The sequence below is a fragment of the Aegilops tauschii genome, chromosome 6, assembly GCF_002575655.3.
Source record: "Aegilops tauschii subsp. strangulata cultivar AL8/78 chromosome 6, Aet v6.0, whole genome shotgun sequence".
Lineage (NCBI taxonomy): Eukaryota > Viridiplantae > Streptophyta > Magnoliopsida > Poales > Poaceae > Aegilops > Aegilops tauschii.
Genome location: NC_053040.3, coordinates 35,525,904 through 35,539,043, shown reverse-complemented (window position 1 = coordinate 35,539,043; position 13,140 = coordinate 35,525,904).

Genomic DNA, 13,140 nt, shown 5'->3' with positions numbered 1-13,140 from the left:
GTCCATCACATCATTCTCCTAATGATGTGATCCCGTTATCAACGACATCCAATGTCCATGGTCAGGAAACCGTAACCATCTATTGATCAACGAGCTAGTCAACTAGAGGCTTACTAGGGACATGGTGTTGTCTATGTATCCACACATGTATCTGAGTTTCCTATCAATACAATTCTAGCATGGATAATAAACGATTATCGTGAACAAGGAAATATAATAATAACCAATTTATTATTGCCTCTAGGGCATATTTCCAACAGTCTCCCACTTGCACTAGAGTCAATAATCTAGTCCACATCACCATGTGATTAACACTCATAGGTCACATCACCATGTGACCAACATCCAAAGAGTTTACTAGAGTCAACAATCTAGTTCACATCTCTATGTGATTAGCACTCAATGAGTTCTGGTTTGATCATGTTATGCTTGTGAGAGAGGTTATTTAGTCAACGGGTCTGAACCCTTCAGATCCGTGTGTGCTTTACGAATATCTATGTCATCTTGTGGATGCTACCACGCGCTATTTGGAGCCATTTCAAATAATTGCTCTACTATACGAGTCCGGTTTACTACTCAGAGTCATCCGGATTAGTGTCAAAGTTCGCATCGACGTAACCCTTTACGATGAACTCCTTTTCACCTCCATAATCGAGAAAATTCCTTAGTCCACTAGATACTAAGGATAAGTTCGACCGCTGTCATGTGATCCATTCCCGGATCACTATTGTACCCCTTGACCAACTCATGGCAAGGCACACTTCATGTGCGGTACACAGCATAGCATACTATAGAGCCTACGTCTAAAGCATAGGGGACGACCTTCGTCCTTTCTCTCTCTTCTGTTGTGGTCAGGTCTTGAGTCTTACTCAATACTCACACCTTGTAACATAGCCAAGAACTCCTTCTTTGCTGATCTATTTTGAACTCTTTCAAAAACATGTCAAGGTGTGCGTTCTTTGAAAGTATCATCAGGCGTCTTGATCTATCTCTATAGATCTTGATGCCCAATATGCAAGCAGCTTTATCCAGGTCTTCCTTTGAAAACTCCTTTCAAACAACCCTTTATGCTTTCCAGAAATTTTACATCATTTCGGATCAACAATATGTCATTCACATATACTTATCAGAAATGTTGTAGCGCTCCCACTCACTTTATTGTAAATACAAGTTTCTAACAAACTTTGTATAAACCCAAAAACTTTGATCACTCCATCAAAGCGTATATTCTTACTCCGAGATGCTTGCTCTAATCCATGGAAGGATCGCTGGAGCTAGCATACCTTTTAGCATCCTTAGGATGGACAAAACCTTTCTGATTGTATCACATACAACCTTTCCTTACGAAAACTGGTAAGGAAACTTGTTTTGACATCCATCTGCCAGATTTCATAAATGCAGCTAATGCTAACATGATTCCGACGGACTTAAGCATCGCTACGGATGAGAAAATCTCATCGTAGTCAACTCCTTGAACTTGTGAAAATACTCTTTGCCACAAGTCGAGCTTCGTAGACGGTAACATTGCCGTCCACGTCCGTCTTCTTCTCAAAGTTCCATTTATCTCGGATTTCATGGCTTCTAACCATTTGTCGGAATATGGGCCCACCATCGCTTCTCCATAGCTCGTAGGTTCAGTATTGTCCAACAACATGATATCTCAGACAGGATCACGTACCACTCCGAAGTAGCACGCATCCTCGTCGTCCTACGAGGTTTGGTAGTGACTTGATCTGAAGTTTCATGATCACTATCATAAGCTTCCACTTCAATTGGTGTAGGTGCCACAGGAACAACTTCCTGTGCCCTGCTACACACTAGTTGAAGTGACGGTTCAATGACCTTATCAAGTCTCCACCATCCTCCCACTCAATTCTTTCGAGAGAAACTTTTCCTCGAGAAAGGACCCGTTTCTAGAAGCAATTACTTTTGCTTCCAGATCTGAAATGGGAGGTATACCCAACTGTTTTGGGTATTCTATGAAGATGCATTTATCCGCTTTGGGTTCGAGCTTATCAGCCTGAAACTTTTTCACATAAGCGTCGCAGCCCCAAACTTTTAAGAAACGACAACTTAGGTTTCTCTAAACGGTGTCGTCTCAACGGAATTGCGTGGTGCCCTTTTTAAAGTGAATGCGGTTGTCTCTAATGCCTAACCCATAAACGATAGTGGTAATTCGATAAGAGACATCATGGTATGCACCATATCCAATAGGGTGCAGTTATGATGTTCGGACACACCATCACACTATGGTGTTCCAGGCGGTATTACTTGTGAAACACTTTCCACAATGTCTTAAATTTGTGCCAAACTCGTAACTCAGATACTCATCTCTATGATCATATCATAGACATTTTATCCTCTTGTCACGATGATCTTCAACTTCACTCTGAAATTACTTGAACCTTTCAATAATTCAGACTTGTGTTTCATCAAGTAAATACACTCAGCATCTACTCAAATCATCTGTGAAGTAAGAACATAACGATATCCACTTCATGCCTCAGCACTCATTGGACTGCATACATCAAAATGTATTACTTCCAATAAGTTGCTCTCTTGTTCCATCTTACTGAAAACGAGGCCTTTCAGTCATCTTGCCCATGTGGTATGATTTGCATGTCTCAAGTGATTCAAAATCAAGTGAGTCCAAACGATCTATCTGCATGGAGTTTCTTCACGCATGTATACCAATGGACATGGTTCGCATGTCTCAATCCTTTCAAAAACGAGTGAGTCCAAAGATCCATCTACATGGAGCTTCTTCATGCGTTCTATACCAATATGACTCAAGTGGCAGTGCCACAAGTATGTGGTACTATCATTACTATCTTATATCTTTTGGCACGAACATGTGTATCACTACGATCGAGATTCATTTTAGGTGCAAGACCATTGAAGGTATTATTCAAATAAACAGAGTAACCATTATTCTCCTTAAATGAACAACTGTATTGCGATAAACATAATCCAATCATGCTCAACGCAAACACCAAATCTCGATGGTAGAGGGAGCATGCGATGCTTGATCACATCAACCTTGGAAACACTTCCAACACACATCGTCATCTCATCTTTAGCTAGTCTCCATTTATTCCGCAGCGTTTATTTCGAGTTACTAACACTTAGCAACTGAACCGGTATCTAATACCCTGGTGCTGCTAGGAGTACTAGTAAAGTACACATTCATATAATGTATATCCAATATACTTCTGTCGACCTTGCTTGCTTCTCATCTACTAAGTATCTAGGGTAGTTCTGCTTCAGTGACCGTTCCACTCATTACAGAAGCACTTAGTCTCGGGTTTGGGTTCAACCTTGGGATTCTTTACTAGAGCAGCAACTGATTTGCCATTTCATGAAGTATCCCTTCTTGCCCTTGCCCTTCTAGAAACTAGTGGTTTTACTAACCATCAACAATTGATGCTCCTTCTTGATTTCTACCTTCGCGGTGTCAAACATCGCGAGTTGCTCAACGATCATCATCTATCCTTGATATTTATAGTTCATCATGAAGCTCTAATAGCTTGGTGGCAGTGACTATGGAGAACCATCACTATCTCATCTGGAAGATAAACTCCCACTCGATTCAAGCGATTGTGGCACTCAGACAATCTGAGCACATGCTCAACGATTGAGCTTTTCTCCCTTAGTTTGCAGGCTTAAGAAACTTGTCAGAGGTCTCATACCTCTTGACGTGGGCACTAGTCTGAAATCCCAATTTCAGTCTTCGAAACATCTCATATGTTCTGCGACGTTTCAACAACCGTCTTTGGTGCCACAATTCTAAACCGTTAGCATTACTCACTGAACTATCACGTAGTCATCAAAACGTGTATGTCAGATGTTTCGTAACATCTACAGACGACGCTGAGGTTCAGCACACCGAGCGGTGCATTAAGGACATAAGCCTTCTGTGCAGCAATGAGGACAATCCTCAGTTTACGGACCCAGTCCGCATAATTGCTACTACCAACTTTCAACTAAATTTTTCTCTAGGAACATATCTTAAATAGTAGAACTAAAGCGTATGACATAATTTGCAAAGACATTTTTGACTATGTTCATGATAATGAAGTTCATCTGATTATGAACTCCCACTCAGATAGACATCCCTCTAGTCATCTAAGTGATACATGATCCGAGTCAAACTAGGCCGTGTCCGATCATCACGTGAGACGGACTAGTCATCATCGGTGAACATCTCCATGTTGATCGTATCTGCTATACGACTCATGTTTGACCTTTCGGTCTCTTGTGTTCCGAGGCCATGTCTGTACATGCTAGGCTCGTCAAGTCAACCTAAGTGTTTTGCATGTGTTCCGAGGCCATGTCTGTACATGCTAGGCTCGTCAACACCCGTTGTATTCGAACGTTAGAATCTATCACACCCGATCATCACGTGGTGCTTCGAAACAACGAACCTTCGCAACGGTGCACAGTTAGGGGGAACACGTCTCTTGAAATTTTTAGTGAGGGATCATCTTACTTACTACCGTCGTTCTAAGCAAATAAGATGCATAACATGATAAACATCACATGCAATCAAATAGTGACATGATATGGCCAATAACATTTTGCTCCTTTGATCTCCATCTTCGGGGCACCATGATCATCTTTGTCACCGGCATGACACCATGATCTCCATTATTGTGTCTTCATGAAGTCGCCATGCCAACAATTACTTCTACTTCTATGGCTAACGCGCTTAGCAATAAAGTAAAGTAATTTACATGGCGTTATTCAATGACACGCAGGTCATACAAAAATAAAGACAACTCCTATGGCTCCTGCCGGTTGTCATACTCATCGACATGCAAGTCGTGATTCCTATTACAAGAATATGATCAATCTCATACATCACATATATCATTCATCACATCTTCTGGCCATATCACATCACATAGCACATGCTGCAAAAACAAGTTAGACGTCCTCTAATTGTTGTTGCAAGTTTTTACGTGGTTTGTATAGGTTTCTAGCAAGAACGTTTCTTACCTACGTAAGACCACAACGTGATATGCCAATTTCTATTTACCCTTCATAAGGACCCTTTTCATCGAATCCGTTCCGACTAAAGTGGGAGAGACAGACACCCGCTAGCCACCTTATGCAACTAGTGCATGTCAGTCGGTGGAACCTATCTCACGTAAGCGTACGTGTAAGGTCGGTCCGGGCCGCTTCATCCCACAATGCCGCCGAAACAAGATAAGACTAGTAGCGGCAAGAAGAATTGACAACATCGACGCCCACAACTACTTTGTGTTCTACTCGTGCATAGAAACTACGCATAGACCTAGCTCATGATGCCACTGTTGGGAAACGTAGCAGAAATTCAAAATTTTCTACGCATCACCAAGATCAATCTATGGAGTAATCTAGCAACGAGGGGAAGGGGAGTGCATCTACATACCATTGTAGATCGCGATGCGGAAGCGTTGCAAGAACGCGGATGAAGGAGTCGTACTCGTAGCGATTCAGATCGCGGTTGATTCCGATCTAAGCACCGAAGAACGGTGCCTCCGACTTCAACACACGTGCAGCCCGGTGACGTCTCCCACGCCTTGATCCAGCAAGGAGAGAGGGAGAGGTTGCGGAAGACTCCATCCAGCAGCAGCACGACGGCATGGTGGTGATGGAGGAGCGTGGCAATCCCGCAGGGCTTCGCCAAGCACCGCGGGAGAGGAGGAGGAGGGAGAGGGGTAGGGCAGCGCCAAAAGGAGACGTTCTCGTGTGTCTTGGGCAGCCCAAACCTCAACTATATATAGGGGGGGAGGGGGCTGCGCCCCCTCTAGGGTTCCCACCCCAAGAGGAGGCGGCCAGCCCTAGATCCCATCAAGGGGGGCGGCCAAGGGGAGGAGAGGGGGGGCGCCCCACTAGATGGGCCCTAAGGCCCATCTGGACCTAGGGTTTGCCCCCTCCCACTCTCCCATGCGCCTTGGGCCTTGGTGGGGGGGCGCACCAGCCCACCTGGGGCTGGTCCCCTCCCACACTTGGCCCACGCAGCCTTCTGGGGCTGGTGGCCCCACTTGGTGGACCCCCGGGACCCTCCCGGTGGTCCCGGTACATTACCGATATCACCCGAAACTTTTCCGGTGACCAAAACAGGACTTCCCATATATAAATCTTTACCTCCGGACCATTCCGGAACTCCTCGTGACGTCCAGGATCTCATCCGGGACTCCGAACAACATTCGGTAACCACGTACATACTTTCCCTATAACCCTAGCATCATCGAACCTTAAGCGTGTAGACCCTACGGGTTCGGGAACCATGCAGACATGACCGAGACGTTCTCCGGTCAATAACCAACAGCGGGATCTGGATACCCATGTTGGCTCCCACATGTTCCACGATGATCTCATCGGATGGACCACGATGTCGGGGATTCAATCAATCCCGTATTCAATTCCCTTTGTCTATCGGTATGTTACTTGCCCGAGATTCGATCGTCGGTATCCCTATACCTTGTTCAATCTCGTTACCGGCAAGTCTCTTTACTCGTTCCGTAACTCACATCATCCCGTGATCAACTCCTTGGTCACATTGTGCACATTATGATGATGTCCTACCGAGTGGGCCCAGAGATACCTCTCCGTTTACACGGAGTGACAAATCCCAGTCTCGATTCGTGCCAACCCAACAGACACTTTCGGAGATACCTGTAGTGCACCTTTATAGCCACCCAGTTACGTTGTGACGTTTGGTACACCCAAAGCATTCCTACGGTATCCGGGAGTTGCACAATCTCATGGTCTAAGGAACTGATACTTGACATTAGAAAAGCTCTGAGCAAACGAACTACACGATCTTGTGCTAGGCTTAGGATTGGGTCTTGTCCATCACATCATTCTCCTAATGATGTGATCCCGTTATCAACGACATCCAATGTCCATGGTCAGGAAACCGTAACCATCTATTGATCAACGAGCTAGTCAACTAGAGGCTTACTAGGGACATGGTGTTGTCTATGTATCCACACATGTATCTGAGTTTCCTATCAATACAATTCTAGCATGGATAATAAACGATTATCGTGAACAAGGAAATATAATAATAACCAATTTATTATTGCCTCTAGGGCATATTTCCAACATTCCTAGGATTTTCTCGGTGAAAATGCCCAAAAACACTGGCCGAACGTGACGCAACGTTCGTTTTGTGTCCGTTTTCGTTCCAACCTTGCGTGGGGCCCTACGTCGGCCGTGCCCACTTGTATGCACACTTTGGTGCAATTGCATGCATGCGATCACGTACACCTTGTGCAACCAGCTCCGGTTCGTTCTGCCGGAGGGGGGATTCCCAACTACGGTTTTTTTTCACTCCACCGAATGGCACGAAACTTTTTCCACACGTTTGCATCACCGTCGACAGCACCCACGACAATTTGCATATTTTTCCGGCACTCGATGCCCCGACGTTACAAAGAATGGTAGGCCAAAAGATTTTACAGAGAATAAAAGTGGTCGCCCGAGTCTTGTCTGAATAACCTATGTTGTTTTTTATTCGTACGTGCGTGCCAGAAAACTTGATAAGTGTTTTGTTTATGTTTCCTCAAAATATTTATGTAATACATTTGCATTTTATACTTTCCTATTTGAAATAGTCTGCAGTTTCAAAATTCTGTTTATTTTTTTTGTTCTCCGTTTCATGATGATGATGTCATTGTATGTATTATACTACCTGACCGACGTGGTGAAAAAACGCACTCGGCCGTGTTATTGTCTCATGCCATGTTTTTACCGTGTTATTGTCTCATGCATGTTTTTCACATACACGCCGCCACAAACCCACGCATGCACAGAAGATCTCACCCACCGAATCGCACCTACCTCGCATCCCAGCCAACCAACGCCTCCCTCGGATCCCGCCACCACGGACCCACCAAATCCCACCTACCTCGGATCCCAGCTGGCCAACCAGCGCCTCCCTCGGATCCTGCCACCACGCACCGACCGGATCAACCTCGCTCCCCGCGCCCAGCGACTCTGACCCGCCTGACGCTAGCTCAACCGCATCCTCCTCGATCTCCCTGCCCCCATGCACGCCTCTCCCGCAACGTGTACTGCCCATTCAGCGCCCAGACAAAAAATTTGCCCGACCGCGATACTGGACCGGCGGCGACTCGGGACGGCAACACAAGGACCAGCATGTGGGTCCAACAGGGCAGTGGCATTTTAGAGGCGTTCAACGGCTCCCGCACGCCCGGCTATTTAAGCCGCTCCTCACTCGCCCCCGCTTCCGAGGTGGGACTAAAAACACTGAGTGTTGCCCCGCGCGGGCGAGGGGAGGGGGCGTGGGCCGTGCGAGGGGGCGAGTAGCGCCCTGCCTCTATGGGCCGAATTGGGCCGGCCGGTGACAGCGCAGAAAATGGCCTGCTGAGCCCTGCGGCGGCCGCGTGCACTGAGGGGCGCGGTGCAGCGCGATCTTTAGTCCCACCTCGGAAGCGGAGGGGCGCGAGGAGCGACTTACATAGCTGCCTCCGCCTCCTCTTTCGAACTCCTCTGCTATTACTCACCACTGCCCCGTTGGACCCCGATGATGGGCCCTTTAGTGGGCTCAGTCAGCCGCCCGAGTCGCCTTCGGGCTTGATTTGAGTATGTTCTGTAAGCTACTATGGGCTCAGCATCGGTGGTTGGGCATTTTTTAAGTAACTTCAATTTTTTGCCGGTATTTCATGTGTTTACTTCACCTTTTTACAATATCAATCAAAATATCCCATTAATAACAAAAACATTATCAATAACTGATACATTATACAACCATTCCATTACTCATTAAAGCAACATAATTTCGTTCATACTTAGGATATTTTACATTCGAACGAAATTTTACATGAAAAAAGATTAACACTAAAACAAATCTAACTCCTCCTCCTCGCTACTCACAAGATCAACCACTACGGTCTGGGCGCCGTCTTCACCGCTGTCCGAGTCATCGGAACTGCCCAAGTATCCGAAAAATTCCTCCATGGTAGCCGACTGCTGCGCTAGTGTATCGGTCGACTCCCTGATCGCCTGCTAGTATCCCGGCTCGTCTGCCGGGTGTTGGAGAACGTAGTAATTTCAAAAAAATTCCTATGCACACGCAAGATCATGGTGATGCATAGCAACGAGAGGGGAAAGTGTTGTCCACGTACCCTCGTAGACCGAAAGCGGAAGCGTTAGCACAACGCGGTTGATGTAGTCGTACGTCTTCACGATCCGACCGATCAAGTACCGAACGCACGGCACCTCCGAGTTCAGCACACGTTCAGCCCGATGACGTCCCTCGAACTCCGATCCAGCCGAGTGTTGAGGGAGAGTTTCGTCAGCACGACGGCGTGGTGACGATGATGATGTTCTACCGACGCAGGGCTTCGCCTAAGCACCGCTACAGTATTATCAAGGTGGACTATGGTGGAGGGGGGCACCGCACACGGCTAAAAGATCAAACGATCAATTGTTGTGTCTCTAGGGTGCCCCCTGCCCCCGTATATAAAGGAGCAAGGGGGGAGGTGCGGCCGGCCTGGAGGGGCGCGCCAGGTGGAGTCCTACTCCTACCGGGAGTAGGACTCCCTCCCTTTTCCTAGTTGGATTAGGAGTGGAGGGGGAAAGAGGAGGGAGAGAGGAAGGAAAGGGGGGGCACCGCCCCCCTCTCCTTGTCCTATTCGGACTAGGGGGGAGGGGCGCGCGGCCCCGCCCTGGCCGCCTCTCCTCTTCTCCACAAAGGCCGACTATGGCCCATTAAGCTCCCGGGGGTTCCGGTAACCCCTCGGTACTCCGGTAAAATCCCGATTTCAGCCGGAACACTTCCGATATCCAAATATAGGCTTCCAATATATCAATCTTCATGTCTCGACCATTTCGAGACTCCTCGTCATGTCCGTGATCACATCCGGGACTCCGAACAACCTTCCGTACATCAAAACATATAAACTCATAATATAACTGTCATCGAAACGTTAAGCGTGCGGACCCTACGGGTTCGAGAACTATGTAGACATGACCGAGACACGTCTCCGGTCAATAACCAATAGCGGAACCTGGATGCTCATATTGGCTCCCACATATTCTACGAAGATCTTTATCGGTCAGACCGCATAACAACATACGTTGTTCCCTTTGTCATCGGTATGTTACTTGCCCGAGATTCGATCGTCGGTATCTCAATACCTAGTTCAATCTCGTTACCGGCAAGTCTTTTTACTCGTTCCGTAATACATCATCCCACAACTAACTCATTAGTTACAATGCTTGCAAGGCTTATAGTGATGTGCATTACTGAGTGGGCCCAGAGATACCTCTCCGACAATCGGAGTGACAAATCCTAATCTTAAAATACGCCAACCCAACAAGTACCTTCGGAGACACCTGTAGAGCACCTTTATAATCACCCAGTTACGTTGTGATGTTTGGTAGCACACAAAGTGTTCCTCCGGTAAACGGGAGTTGCATAATCTCATAGTCATAGGAACATGTATAAGTCATGAAGAAAGCAATAGCAACATACTAAACGATCAAGTGCTAAGCTAACGGAATGGGTCAAGTCAATCACATCATTCTCCTAATGATGTGATCCCGTTAATCAAATGACAACTCATGTCTATGGTTAGGAAACATAACCATCTTTAATTAACGAGCTAGTCAAGTAGAGGCATGCTAGTGACACTCTGTTTGTCTATGTATTCACACATGTATTATGTTTCCGGTTAATACAATTCTAGCATGAATAATAAACATTTATCATGATATAAGGAAATAAATAATAACTTTATTATTGCCTCTAGGGCATATTTCCTTCACCGGGTCCCTTGGGTCAACCACATCCGCCGGCGGCATCCAACCGGTCTCCGACGTGGAGTTCCGGATCGCGCGGATAAAACCCAGCGACTCCAACGGGTCACCCTCCTCTTGCATCGCCGCCAGTTCCGGCGGGATGTGAAACTCAGGGGCGGCCGCTGGAGCGGCGGGCGCGGGGACGGGAGCGACCGGCGCGCCTGCGCGAGCGTGCCGACCGGCACGGGCCTGCATGACCGGGACGGCGGGGGACGCGAGGGGCGCGTTCGGAGCGTCCGCGCGGATGCCTCGGGACTTGTAGAAGGTGACGACAGTGTTGAAGTCACGGCCTTCCCAAAAGTCCTGGCGACCTTGAGGGTTCCATGGACTGGGTTGTGCGGGCCCCGATGTGGCATAGCCATCGCTCAGGATGTGCCAGTCGTTTGCTAGGCGACACGATGGCGGCACGGGGATGCCATGCCGGTAGATGTCCACGGTCTGCGGCCCGGTGAGACTAGAGGGCCACTGACCACCCGGTGCGGCGCCGCGACCACCACCTCTGCCGTCGCCTCCACCGCCGCTGCCAGAGCCTCCCGCCCGGCGACTGCTCCCTACGCCTCCACTGCTGCCTTCCCAGCCGAACCAACGCCGGCCGAAACACCCGCGTCCATGAGGCATGCGTCGAAGAGAGCTGCGCCACCGGCAGGCCTCTAGGGTTTCACTGGGTCGGGGCGGTTTCTGTGTGAAAGAAGCGCGGGTCGAGGGGCGGTTTTGTGTGCGAGGGGATTGCGCAGTCGGGGGGCGGTTTTGTGTGCGAGGGGATTGCGGGGTCGGGGCGGTTTTGTGTGCGAGGGGATTGCAGGGTCGGGGGCGGTTTTATGGAGAGAAGCGCGCGTTGGGGGCGTTTAACGCGTCAACCGAGGGATGGCGGGGCACGCGGCAGCTGTGCGGCGATGCAGGCGGCAGCGGTGCGGTGATGCAGGCGGCAGCGTGGCAGGCGGCAGGGGCGCATGCGGCAGCGCGGCAGGCGATGCGCGGCGGCCGAGGCGCTAGCGGGGCGGAGGGGTAGCGAGGCAGAGGGGCAGCGGCGGCAGGCGATGCGCGGCAGCCGAGGCGCCAGCGGGGCAGCGAGTGGCAAACGGCAGAGGGGGGCACGCGCGGCGGAGGCGAGGCCAGACGGCAGCGCGGCAGGCCATGCCCGACGACCAACGCGGCAGAGTGGCAGCGACACAGGCGGCAGAGAGGGCCATGCGACAGAGGGGGCAGGGGGAAGCGAAAATAGCGCCGCCATGCATGCATGCACGACACCGTGATCAAGCTGGGGAAAAAACAGGGCGCGTATTCGTATACGTATATGCCAAGGCCGGGCGGGCTGGCGGGTGGGCACTTTTCAAAATATGCCCATCATGCCCCTCGTTACGAAGGGGTACCGGGCAATCTCGGCCCTCCTTGTGTTAGGGGGGGTCTACCAAAGCAAAAGTGTACGTAATAATCAACACACCTAAACCAGCCAAGCTCGAATCAAGAGCGGCAATGCCGAACCAGCGATATGTCCCAACATTGCCAAAGCCAACACTGGAGACACCGCGAGCAAGTAAGATAAAGCCTTTAAGAAGGAAGGCGACGTGGGGATGCCTTCGAGAAGGAAGCAACAACCCCCACAACCAGACGCGAGTCCCGCGCCCAACCGCGGCCGTTACGCCGAGGGGAGGAAGGGCTGCATGGATGGGCGCCCATAGCTGCAGCCAAGGCACGATGCATCTATGTATGAAGCTCGGCGGTGGGGGGCAGGCCGGTGAGGAGAGACCGGATCCGCTACTCAGCACGGCCAGGGCACACCAACAGCCCTACCGAACCAGTAGGAAGCAGCCATCGGGGTCTGCGTCGTCGTGGCGCGGAGAGTGGAGGAGCGCGCGAGGGGCCAGATCCGCCCCACCGCCACCTTCCTAGGGCTCAGCGCGGCTTCACCGGTCAGCTCTCCGGTGGCAACGATGCGGGGAGGGTGGCGGAGGCGCCTGCTAGCGGCGGCAACTGGGGTTCCCCCGTGTCGCCAAAGGAGGGTGACGCGAAGGGGGCAGGACGGAATATGTTACGAAGAATTGAATTCCCATTTATTAAGTTGCACTCTGTCGGCCGGTCATGTAGGTTGGCGCATAGCAACGTGTCGCGCGACCCCCCCCCCTTGTTTATAGAATCAAAATAACTATATAGTCTTTCTTGTTCCACTTGCAAGGCCTATGTTATAGTGCGTTAAGCTTCGCCAGAAGCAAGCAAGATGATGAAGCGAAGCTTTGTAGACAAGGCTCGTTCCGTGCTTGACTTACGAGCTCGTGGTTTTGATCATCACCGTTCACCTACTTGTTATGGAGATCCCGACCAATG